Source organism: Argiope bruennichi, chromosome 3 (genome assembly GCF_947563725.1).
Source record: "Argiope bruennichi chromosome 3, qqArgBrue1.1, whole genome shotgun sequence".
Taxonomy (NCBI): Eukaryota; Metazoa; Arthropoda; class Arachnida; order Araneae; family Araneidae; genus Argiope; species Argiope bruennichi.
Genome location: NC_079153.1, coordinates 110,865,322 through 110,879,168, shown reverse-complemented (window position 1 = coordinate 110,879,168; position 13,847 = coordinate 110,865,322). Strand labels below are relative to the sequence as shown.

The 13,847-nt window shown below is 32.6% G+C and overlaps 1 protein-coding gene across 3 annotated transcripts in view; it reads left to right on the top strand.

Moving 5' to 3' along the window:
* LOC129962579 (zinc finger MIZ domain-containing protein 1-like) overlaps positions 1 to 13,847 on the top strand; it is a 336,461-nt gene that overhangs the window by 23,949 nt on the left and 298,665 nt on the right. The gene's annotated exons all lie outside the window — the stretch shown is intronic.

Sequence of the window (13,847 nt, the reverse complement as noted above, 5' to 3'; positions counted from 1 at the left end):
CTCGTAGCCAGATCTTCAATGCAGGGAAGAGGCGAAAATCACTCATGTCTAAGCCATGTTCTCAATGAAGATAGACAAGGATATAACATGCCATAACAGAATATCTTGCTCAATGAATTGATCTCATGACTTGAAAGAAACGGTGGAAGCTCAGGTAACGAGCATGCTAGAATTATAATTTTGGAGAATGAATGTTTAGACATTCTTGTTCCATGTTCTTTCTTTAAAACAAAAACTCAGAGAATTTCCAGACTAATGAGGAGTTTTAAAGAAGCATTAACTCATTAATTACGAGTCTTCTAGACTAATGTGAAGCATCTCGCATCACTGGCGTCAACGATCTTCATAGAGGAGATCGATAACTTGGTCAAATCATGCGGCAAATAGCCCGAGTCTTCAAGGCGATTGTGTCGAAAAGTAGCCATGCTTGTTTAAAATTTTGGAGAGTAAATGAATAAATTTTCTCTAGTTTTGACCCATTTTTAATGGCCCATTTTTGTTTGGGTTATAATAATAATAAAAAATACCAACAAAAAAAATTTCTCGTTCAAATATACAAACTTTTAGAACTATCGTAATATGCAGTGAAAAATTCAAAGAGATTCAGTTCTAAATGAATTAAAAAATTGCATCTTTACAAAATAAACAAGCCATCTATACTACTATTATAAATGTGAAAGTTTGGATGGATGGATGGATGTTTGTTAGTCAACCAGAACGGCTGAACAGAATTGGATGAAATTTAGCTGAGAGATAGATTATAAAACATAGGCTATTATTTATTCCGTTTGAGTGGTTAATTGTTTATTAATTTAAAACTAACTTTCCCGCCAAAAATCGCCAAATGAGTAAAGCTTCAGGGTTGTTTCCCCCCCCCCCCTTTAATGAGTTTAGGCTTAACATGATTTTGACTATTATTTCAAACGTTTCTGTTTATTTTCTTAGTGTTCGATACATTTAAAATTAAACATTGTTAATGAAGCGATCTTTCGGATTCATTCTGAAGTACTTTTGAATTAAAATAAAACAGAATAAAGGAAATTAAAAATGTATAATCTATATTGCGTTACCCCAACTGCAGTAGAAAATTCATACATTTGTGTTGTCCCAATTGGCGTTGAAAATTCACGCATGCGCAGAAGTAACAAAAGAGAAAGTTATTGATTCTATAAATTCCAATCTATTTCCACGCGTACGAAGTCTCGAGTAAAAACTAGTATTAAATAAAAGTGCTTGCAACTAACGGGAGGAGTGTTTCTATAACTTTCTCACCTGCTGTCTAATGAAAGTTATCCTCCACCCCTTGTGTAAAATTTTGTGCCTCAGATAAAGTTGCGAATGCCTTGCATGGCTTTGACAGACAATTGTTACAAAACATTAATATTTGGCTCGAATTTTGCATTATTTCCCCTTGATTTATCGGGAGATTCTTGGCGATTTTCTATAGGCGATTAATCCTTGATATGTAGTTAATAATATATGAAAATCGAATTAGTGTTTTGAAGCATTTTTCCAATAGATTGAAAACAAAATTTGAGGCAGAACTACAGTTCTAATAAAATAAACAAATTAATAATTCGCATACTAAATTTTATATATTTATTTAAATTGAGTTATCGCGTTTACATTCTTGTGAAAGTACAGACCGACAGATGGTTAACCTGTTAATGGAGTTGGTTCCAAATTTAATAGGTGTCTGCACTTTAATGTTAAATATGTGTACCATATTTTATTCGTTCGATTCTGTTCGTTTTATAGTTATTGTTTTAACTTACATTCGGACATGCGAATAGACATTCGGACATGCGATCTAAACTGATCAAATAACGAAGCAGAATTTCCAGACAATTCTTTATTTTACAGCCCTATATATACAAAGAACAACTTGTTCTAATCTTGGTTGAATAAATAGTTATTTACACTTGTAGTGGGAGATACAACAGTCAAAGTCGAAGGTTTTTCTTTAAATTCCTTTCTCCATCACATCAACACAACCACTCCAGGGGTAGTTTCTCAGACTCCGAGATCTTGGGCGTAGTTCAACCGTCTACTGCAATTCGTTTGTTCTCTCCTCCTAAAAAAGAAATCTCCGCCCTTTATTTCGGCGACAATCTCCGCCTCTTAATTTACATTCGTCATTTGAGCTTTCTTTCGGCCAATCGGAGTTCAGCCATATGCTCTCTCAGCGGCGCCAGTGGGTCGTGGGAATGTCCTTTCACAAAGAGAAACATCTAGCATCCAGATGTTTGGACACCCCCTTCTCTTTGAAGGTACTATCAATACCTCTTGGATGAGGAATTCCACATGTGGTCTGTCATTGTAGTCGCTAATGAACAGATGCGAGACCACCCAGGTGAAAAGATCCACCATCTGGCTATCTCGAGGAGTTTAGTAAGTAACAGCGACGACACACAGCTGGCTGTAAATGTCTTATCAGTACTGGGAAACGGGGAATGTTAGAACATCTTCTAAATGGATATTTCGTGCGAAATTCGATAAAAATTTACAAATGTAAAGACCATATGCCAAATTTTATCCACCTACCTCAAGCGTTTTTGAGTTATGGTGTTCATAGACAGATAGACTAATATAATGCCACAAATGTGTTTTTCGAACTCGAGGTGGTCTAAAACTGAAAATTTGTTAAAATCTCAAATCCGATTTTTTTTGGCGATAACAATACTTTCTCTATATTTTGTATGTGACAAAATAGAAACATGATATGAATGATAGAAATCTATTGGAATCGGAATGAATCATTTTTTTAACTGCAATAATATCCAAATTTTGCCCTCATTCGAATTTATGCAATTTTTGATTTTTTTTTTATCTCTCTCTAATACAAATGGGAAATTCAGGAATAAAAACAATAATAAGAAAATCTGTCTATTCTTTTTCTTGAAATGATTTAAAAACCGCCTCATTAACTAATTAATTGATTCATATAATAGAAATGGCTAACGTTGCCAAATGCATCTGAAAATTAATATTATTGATGTCACCAATGTTGACCCTGAATTCGTATTGCAAATAATTGAAAGTCGATACCCTCATAGATATGTTTGAACAAAAAGCGACTGTAGGTCGATGCCTCAGAGCAAATCCACCAGGAAAAAAAATGACAAACTGGATTGAAAAGAGCTTACAAATTTTACAGACAATAGGCGGTAATGATTGAATTATTCTAGCTTGAAGACGATGAATAAATAAAATATAAAAAATTAGTTTTCTTGCGAAGAAATTTTATGTCAGGAATAGTAGACAGGTAAGTTTGTGGGGTTTTATGAAGTCAATGACATCAAAATAATTACATTTTGTGTGATGTTTTTATTTTAATGTCAGCCGCTTTTGGCGAACAGCAAGTTCACTGGGTTTAATGGGTTACATTTTCAATTCAATGTTTTATATTCTTTGTTCTTGATGCCCTTCTCAGTAAAGTATTTTTAAACTTAACATTTGATAGATATGCAATACGGACTATATTTAAGAGCCTTACATCATTAAATTAATTATGCATCTCTCAAATTGTCTATAAATCTCATTGGGAATTTTAGTTTGAAATGCACACTTACTCGAATTTCAATTAATATAAAAACCTTTCTTTTTTGAAACTATTTTTTTTAACTTAAAACTTAAGAAACGAAAGAAGAATTATTTAATTGACATTTCATATCTACTACAGAATATTTTTCGTATTTTATGTAATGTCTCAAAAGATTATTCAATAAAATTTATTGTGATTAAAAAAAAATCGGTGCATTACAATAAGAAAGCAGTTTTCAAGCGATATGAATGATAATATATTTTTATCCAATTATACTACACCAATTATCCAATTATTTTAATCAATTGCATTAATCAAAGAATTTAAAAATGAATGTAATTAATAAATTTTCATTATTGTTTATTTGTGAAGTTAATCTTTTAATTGTAATGCAACAAACTTCAAAAACAATATTGAAAGTGTACTTTAAATTGAAACTAATTCATAATGGAAAAATAAGAAATGACTTCATACCTCCATCATCAGTCATAGAAGAAAAATGTGGGATGAAATGTTTGTAGCAACAATGAAAACGATTTTTTTTTTTTTTTTTTTTTTTTTTTTTTACGGCAATGGAATATATTATTGCGAAATGTTTTTAAAAACTGATAAATTTTTTTCTGGAACTAAATTGGCATCATTATTATTATTAATTTTTAATAATTTTAAAATGGTCTAAAGACCTTTTTTTTTTTTTTTTTTATACTTTTAGAAGTGTTGGTAGAAAGATGAAAAATTTTGTTTGACTTTTAATTACTTATAACTAACTCTAAGTAAAATTTCAAAAAAAAAAAAAAAAAAAAAAAAAAAAAAAACGTTATCTTTTATTTTTTTAAAATATCTGTGACGAATTTCGTAGTTCTAAATCTTATGGTCTTCCCTACTGTTGGTATATTAAGTCTCTACTGTTGGCATATTAAGTCACATTTTTTAAAACTTAATTATCAGTTAATTTAGTTAATCGAGTGGCCTAGTTAAATTGTGATTCTTATTGGTGATATCGTTTGGTTTGCGGAAAAATTGATTTGGGGTATTCATAATATTTATAATAGTGAATTAGAAATTGTATTTGGGAGGGGATTATATAATCAGATAAATAATCCGTGTCGCAGGCATAAACTGGTGACAGATGTTGCCAATTACCTCTTTTGCAAGAAAAAGTTTTGCTTCTAAGTAGAATTAAATATTTTTTTTTTTAAAACATCAGCAAAGAAGTTGATTGAAAAACCTGAATTACTCTCATTTCCATTAAAATCGGATGATATCCGGTCATGCTGTATCAAATAAAGATGGATATTGAAATTCGATTGTACCTGATACAATTGGTAATCGAATCTTTTCATATTGGAATGAAATGGGATATTCAGTAGGAAACGATTCTAGCACTTACGACTAGACTGGTAGCTGATACTGATACGAACAATTCCAAATTGAGATTCTGCTTCTTCGGAAGAGTATGCACGAGGCTCCGGTGTCCTTGTTTTGACAGTGATAGACGGTTGGGTGAAAAGAGAAAAGGAAAGGTCTTTCTGATTATATTAGTATTGGAGAAGGCTTGAATATTTCTAAGGCAATATTAACTAGACATGAAATATATATATAAATAAATAAAGGAAAAAGCATCTTGTATGTTCATAGTATTAACGAGGCAGAACAGTGGAGTAAGCTATATTAATCGAGTAAAATTGATACTGAGTGCCTGATAATTTATATCTATTTTCCGTTGTTCTTTTACCTTTGTTTATCTGATACAAAGTTTCAGTTTAATGCAATGTCACCCAATCTTAGTTTGCATATGCTACCGAAATATAGAAATCTAAATGGAAGTATTACGAGAAAGAAAAGCCGTTTCACTATATACCTGCTTCAAAGGCATATGTTATTATGTCTTTGGCAGAATTTACGTATAGATAGATATACTCAAGTTGTGGTCCTAACAAGATCTTGAAGGTTTCTTTTCTCAATTTGCAAAAATTTGATGTGGGTATGAAATGTTTATCAAACATCTCGTCAGAAATTTTTTTGTTAAAATTATATATAGTAATAAATGTCTTATCTTTCTCAAAATTTTCTTTTGGGCCCATAAAATCACTTATGAAAAGATCGTTTGCCGTTAATTTCTGAAAAAATTAATTATGTTGAGATTTTGCTTTCAGAAAGTGGGCCTTTATGTTTAAAACTTTAGAAAGGCCTGCATTAGAGAGAAATGTAGATTCCAGCATTTTCGGAATCATTTAAAAAAGATGAAGAAAATTCGAATTTCTATTTCGAATTATCATACCGTTATAATCGTTTAGGTTGCTGACTGAGTTTATATTATTTTTTAAAAATTCACTCATAATTGGTGATTATAGCTATGATCATGAACTCATAAAAAATGTATTTAATACCAATCGAAACGCACCATGTATTAATGCAATTAATTTTACAACAAAAGTGCCTTTGTGAAATATACATAATTTTTTGAAAAGATTATTAAAATCAGTGAATTTTATGGAAATGAAATTAATATCACTTTTAAGGCTTATTTGTTATGGTGTAAAATTGATTTTAGTCCAATAATAAATTCCAAAGTAACTGAGAGAGAACTTTCATATTTTGATTCGTGTTTAAATAAAAATCAAATCTAGATTTTGGAAATTATTTTCGTAATGAACACCAAGGGACCCATGAAGTAAGTGTGTACCAAATTGCATCATGCATGTCGCATGACTCAATTTACAAATTTTATCCAGCTTAAAAGTATGCGATATATAGCTTCTAAATGCAAAGGAAATCTGATCGAGTAAGTATACCGATGTTTCAAGTATAGTCTATTGCTATATGGTAAGGATATCACAATTTTATAATCAGTTACTCCGAAGATTCATACTGATAATTTCTCTGATAAATTCCCGAATTCTTTGTTGTAGGCAGATAAGATTCTGATTTCGGACGAAAACAAGATCTTCTATCTCGATTGGGAGGTGATATGCATATACTGATAAATTTATTGCACTCGATTTTACTTTTCTAAATCAAAATATTATAGTTTAAATTTCAAGAGATTTTTTTTTTCATGTTTTTAATGCTTAAAAGTGAATGTTTTTTGTTAAGTCGAAAGTCAATGGTCTTGACGAATTTTGTATTTACGTATATTAAAAAAATGTGTAATTTCATTAATTTTATTTAACTGTTTTGCTGAAAAATTACTTTTAAACCTAAATTGTTTTCATACGTCAAATACCAAAAACAAATCTTATGAAGTGAATATTCACCGCATTCAGATGTTTGTTTTTTCGATACACTATGTTTGCTTCACTTTAAAAGAATTTGCGTGGTTAAAAATTTAATTAAAATGTTAAAAAAAATGTCTGCCTTTGGAAATTGGGGGAGGAAACAAAAAGGAGAAGGGGGGAGGGGCAAATTTGCCATGCCTAAGTGCCCTCACAGAATTTAATCCAGCCTTGGTTATCATAACTCAGCAGACATAGGACCGAAAGTTCTCTGATTATGCTTTAATTAAAACATTCTTTGGCAGAATATTTAAATCTACGAGGGCATTGTCCGGGAAGCAAGACAATGAGTAGGAGCAGCAGAGCAATGAGATCATGAAGCGCGCGAATACTCTAGATTATAGATGACGCTGGAGCCTTTCATGTGTGCGATTGAAGGCTCAGAGGTAAATTAGTGGGGGGGGGGGGGTCGTCCTTAACACAATCAACAGCGTGGCGCATCTACCTACTAAGGAAATTAATAAAATAACGTGCCTGAACTTGTAGATTTTCATATCAGCTGCGATTGCATGAATATTCAGCCATTAGATGAATACGAGTTCAGCCATTAGATCCTTTACAAAAGAGCCTATTGCAGAATCATCAAATTTAAATGAGAAAGTCATAGAACTCACTGTCATTGAAGACCTAAAAGCAAAAATTCAGAAATGAATATCAAGTATTTTGCTTCAAAAATCAATACCAGCTTCCTATTCCGGATTGTGCGTCTGAGTACAGAGAATTTTAATTGCTTTTCTTTCACCATACTTGGCAGAGCTTGGGGATCTGTTCAGAAATTTATTTACTGTCCAGACCAGCGGGAGAGGTCTATAATAAATTATCTGTGCGTTTCTTGATTACACAATAATTCATTTGATAGTGAAGATTGTGGTCTGGGTGAAATGACTTGAAGACACATGTTGTCTTTTATGGGGTTTATTGGTAACATCAACAACAAAAGGCACATGATTACGCCAAAGTGCAGCAGGCCTAGAGAACTTCACATAAAATTTCTCGGGAGAGAGAGGGAGAGCCGAGATAACACTCCCCCTAGTACAGGCACAACCCCCGATAGATGTCTATCGGGGGTTGTGGTACAGGAGTCCAGCTCACTCTCATCTGGTAAAAAAATATATATAGATACACTAAACAACAACAGGGAGACCACGTGATTCATGATTGGCAGCTAGTTCCACCCAGGAAGATCACGTGGTTAACCGAATTCTTAACAAGGTCCCCCCCAAAACTTTTTTGCTTACACTCGAATAAACTTGCCAAAGAAAGACTTACATGGCATTGGCGTAAAATAGTTAAGAAGTATTAACTTTTGGCGTGAATTTAGCATTTTTACTGAATCTATCATATCATCCTTGGCGAGTGTTTGAAGATTAATCCCTGGCATGCGTTAACAGTATCCAAAAATTGAATTTGTTTTAGACACATTTTTCCTCATCCTATTGAAATAAAAATTTGACGCGAAATTGCGCTTCTAGTCACAAAATCCCATACCAAATTTGAGATATTTAAGTCACTACATTTTTGAATTTTCGTGTTCACATGTTTCTGAAAGTTCAGACCGAAACATAGTCAATCCGTTGTTGGATTTTTCTCAAAGTTTGATAGATGTGTACACTAGAGATGTTAAATCTATGTACCGAATTTTATCTATCTAGTTTTCTTCGTTTTTAATTATCAACTTATATGCGAAGACTTCGACAGACGGACTTCCTGTTAAAGTATTTTATTCAAACTTTTATAAAAATCTACAAATTTGGTGTAAAGAGAGTATACCACATTTCTACCATCTAGCTGAGAGAGTTTTTTCATTACCTTTGTCACAGACAGGCGAACGTTTTCCAAAAATTTGTTTTCCGAACTCTGGGAGATCTAAACCGTGAAGATTCGTCAAAATCTCGAGTTCGAATTTTTTGACACTTGCTATACTTTTTTTGTACTACGTATGCAAGAAACTAATAATGAACCGTTTTTACATCACTTAAATGTTTTAATTTTTTTTTTTTAAAGAAACACTTTGGAAACCGACATTAAGAAATTGTTAAAACTCCTCCAGCCTCAACCATCAAATTGATTTTTTTTTGATTAATTTCATTTGTCGATTTCCAAAAATTTAATAAACAATCTCTTTTATTATACTTGACGGTCGGTTTTGTTTCTATTTTGCAATTCTTAGTAAATGATTAGACAGATAAAATATTTATAAATAATAATATATTTTAATACTTGGTATGATTATTTATGATGAAAGGGAGGGATGTTGATTTTTTTCTCCTCTTTTAAGGGGATTTTCTTGTAAAAGGCCCAGTGTCTTCAAAGAATTGATTTGTATTGTCAAAACGAACTATGCCAACTTAGTGCCCAGGATAATCTGAATGATCGATTCGCCACGACTGTTCAATCTGACATTAACCCTTTCTAGGGCCGTGGGAAGTATGCTTCCCACCAAATTTATCAATCTTTGTATGAAATTACGTAGGTTGGCATCAGTTCTGACAAATTTTTTTAGAAAGACAGAAACGTAGATGCTTCAGTTCTTTATATCTCACAAAATGATGTGTCGTGATTTGTTACTTAATTATTAATTAACCAAATTAATTAATCAAATTAAATTTATCTAATAAACTAAATGAATCCCTTTTCTTATTCTAATTTCAAGTCTAAAAATATTTTAACATAATATGACTAGAAAAAAATGGCCCTTTAAAGGGTCAAAACATAAAATAGCCTATATGTTCAGTAAGGATTATGTTCTGAGATCAAAATGGAGGCAACTGAATCCTGTCATTATTATACCCAATGGAGAAGCGAGAACCTTCGTATTTATAAATAACATCTCATCCCCAATATCTGAATTTCTCCCTTCCACCTCCACTGGAGTTTTAATTAATTATAAAAAAAAATTGAAACAAGATGTTCAAAAGAGCATTGTGAATTTTTTCCCTCAAAATCGTCATTTTTTTTAGCGTAAACGTTTGCCAAAGTTGTTGATCTATGAGTCAGTCAAGCATGCATTAAGCCATACTGATCTTCAATCTTGAAAAAACGCATAAAAAATCTAAGGATAATGCTCTTAAATTTAATAGCTCTGATACTTGATTTTAATTTAAAGAAGTTCCATAAAGCAAAATGAACACACACACACACACACACACACACACACACACACACACACACACGCGCGCGCGCGCGCGCGCGTACGTTGCCTATTTGATAATCCGGTTCTGATAGCTGGATACTTTAATATTTTATGACCTTAATATATAAATTAATCTATTAACCGGATTAAATTATATTATTTTCGGGGCGCCTCCTGGTAGTGAATTTGAGAAAAATTGAATATTAATATTCCGTTATAGTTAAAATAATAAATTATAAATTACATACTGAAAAGTAGATAATCAATAAAATTAAAAAAAAAACGACTTTTTAATACTTTTAATAGTATATATTTTTAGAAAGTATTTTCATTTAATTTCTTCTTTATTTTGAAGCATTAGAAAGAGCATTTGAAGTGACCAGGAAGCCGATCCCTTCTATGGCAGGCGGGAAGCAGTTCATTTCTCTAAATCTTCTGACAGGCGTTTTTTCAAGTTGTCAGTTTGCGTGCTGTTGAAAAAATAGAAACTGGGGTGATCTCTAGGTGAGAAATGGGAACATCAACGAGGCATCCTGTGAAGAGAATGCGATTGCATTTCTCGAAGTTTATTACAATGCAGTTTTTCACAGGTTGAAGCTGAGAGAATATCTTGCTTGCGGCATTAGTATTGCAATTGTATAAGTGAAGACGTTTCTTTATTATTCTGTCTTATGTAAACTATTTGCAGTGGAATTCTAATTATTGGAATTCTATTCTGAATTTTCTAGTTTATTTTGAGAGAAGGGAAAATTCTCAGACAAATCTTTCTAAATCAAAATGAGAACATTAAAAAAAAAAAAAAAAAAAAAAAAATCTGAGTTTGATCATTTTTTGTTAAATGAATATATTAATTGATAATTACTAGTTTTAAAATTCTATGTAACCAAAAACTATGTAAAATTTCAGAACTTCAGCCTTTAATCCGTTACAAAATTTCAACCTCATTAGTATGAAACACATGGAGTTTATAAGAACGTTTAAAAACAGAATTTACTAGATGAAGGAAAGTTTAGTATGTAGATATTTAAACGTTCGATTTGTATAATTTTTTATCGGAATTTGTCAGTCGAAAATCAGCCCTATGTCCGATTGAATGCTATTGAGAATGCAATATTTAAATTTACTTTGAATTAAATGAATGTAAACCATGGTTTTTATCGCCAAAATTCACACAAAAAAATATCAGAGTATATATTTTGCATTGAAACTATCAGTGTGTCGATTATTAGTAATTCTATATATTAATGCATCTGTGAAATATATAATTAAAGACCACAACAAGTGCATATTGGCATATGATTTTTAGGCCAAAATTATTAATTTGGACCACATTTTGGAGTAATCTTTGAATAGAGATCGTCTCTTTGTTTTCCAATCCGCGTGTGTGATCGCGATGGGTCAAGTCTCATGTCCGAAAGCAGTGGATTACTGATACGAAACCGATTTCACTAAACATTCGCCATATATACGGATTTGATGCACGTTATTTGTGGACCAAACGCCTTTTCGTTAGTGTGGTATGGAAATGTAGAGAGGGGAGAGATGCCAGCTCTGGTGCATCCTCGTCATTTTACCTGGTTCATTTTGAAATTGTGACCAAATGCTATTTCATTAGTGTGGTGCGGAAATTTGTAGAGGCGTGGGGTGCCATCTTTGTTGTCATCCTCGTCGTCTGACTAGGTTTGAAATCGGAGCTTCGTCGTATAATATTTCTAATATTGCTTACGAGATAAACAAAAGCATAATTTAAAGATAGAAAGCATTTAAATGAGATTTGGTATTATTTTATGTACGAAAAAGTAAACCAGCGAGAATGGTTTCCGTTAATTTTGTCACATACTTTCTAATAAATGCAGTGTATTAGTAGTTGCATACGATTGTCAAACAATAGTTACGAAACAGCCAATTAGAGTGCGATCTTCGGCGATGAATCGCTTGTTAATACACAAGTACCAGAACACCGAATGTGTATTTCGGACGCTTTTTTTTTTTTTTCCCGATCGATTGAAACCCGAATTTGATCCAGAATTACAATTGAATCATACAATCACTTACCAAACTTTATATATTTCATTGTTTTTTTTTAATTATTGAATTTAGATTCTTGTTTAAAGTTCAAACCGACAGACGATCAGTCCTTTGACAGATGTTGTTCAAAATTTGATAAAAATCTACATTTTAGATGCTAAAACGAAAAACCAAAAGATCGACAGACGGCCATCCCCTGTTGGATATGATTCTAAATCTGATACATATCTTTTAGATGTTAAATATGTATTGCAAATTTTATCTGTCTAGCTCTCTTCGTTTTGTAATTATCTTGTTAACTTGTATTCAGTCAGAGAGACAGACTTCCTCCTAATGGATTCCTCTAATGAATCTACAAATTTGGTGTAAGAAGTGTATACCAAATGTCACCCATCTAATTTGAATTATCGTACTCAGATCTAATGTCAAAAATATGTTTTTTAACTCTAGTAGATTTGAAACCTGAAGATTCATCGAAATTTCATGCTCGAAATTTTTGTCGATTGCAATACTTTCTCTTAGTCTAATTCGTTTACGATAAAGTTTGTTTTCTTTGAACGATTAACTTCAAACACAATTGTCGAATGTTCTTTTATTAAAATGGGATGACCCTCGGGGGGGGGGCACCTCGAAATGAGGATGAGATGCTTCCGGCATGGTGGTTGGATCTCGCCACCCTGGAGGGTACACTAATAGGTGGGGGATCTGGCTCCTCCCATCGATGACGGGACGTACTTCCTTCGGGGAGGGTTGTACCGTGGCCGGTGACGGCTCTTAGGACTCAACCACAGTTCCCGCCAATTGCTGTTGCGGCGGTCCGGTCATTCAGTTTTATGGTTTAAATCCGTGTGCCTTAGGGCGGGTCGGAGAGTTAGAAGGTTGACTTATTAAAATGGGATTTTAAGATAGAATATCATCTATAAATTGCATGATGCGTTACTTACATAGGGCAATGGCTGATGCAATAAAACAAGATGAGCTAAGCCTAAAATATCATTATCACCCTACTACAATGTCTCAGACTACAGCTTCAAGTTTTTTTGTTTTATTATTAATTCAACCACGTAAGGTGGTAGCTATTTATAAAAAGCTTCTAGAAATTATCACTTACATTCCCCACCTTCCATGTTTGTTACATTCACATGTCTCCGTTTGTTCAACTGCAGCACCTGCTTATTTCCGTGCTCAGCGAAAAATAGAATGTTATTGTTTGTTGTTTACTCACTAAGTGTTCCGTCACGAGCGATGTGTTGGCGGTTTCGAGCGGATTTTTAAAAAATAAAATGGTAAAATTCACAAATTTACTTGTGTAAATTTATACTTGTTGAATTATGCTTTGTTTACTTTTGTAAAAATATTTACTGTTCCTTATCTATGTAGGCAACAGACTTAGAATGACTTTAATCGTATCTTTATTTTATATGGAACATTTTTTTTCTTTGAAAAACAACTGATGTGTATAATTCTAAACAGTGACTAGCAAATTAGAATGATTAAAATGAGGTTAGATTGCAGCTGGTATATCGGAAAAATTCTGGAAAATGCCACGATGCCTTTTTTTTGGGATCGCATAGCGTGCACGATACACATTTGCATTTGTTGATTCATAAAATATCAAGATATCAAGACGCGAACTCACAAATGAACTGTCGAGGGGGATGAACGCAGGTGAAATTCTTGGAAGTCTTGGATTTATCTTGGCCGTTTTTGATGTTCGTAGCGTTAATCAAATAACTCTGCTTCATCGTTCCGTAAGATACACCGTGGCCGCGACATGTCTATCCAGTGACATCCTGACTTTGGGAAAGTGATTCGATACTGATCTTTGAAAAAGTGAGTCTTTTCTTTTAATCTGAATATGTTAATT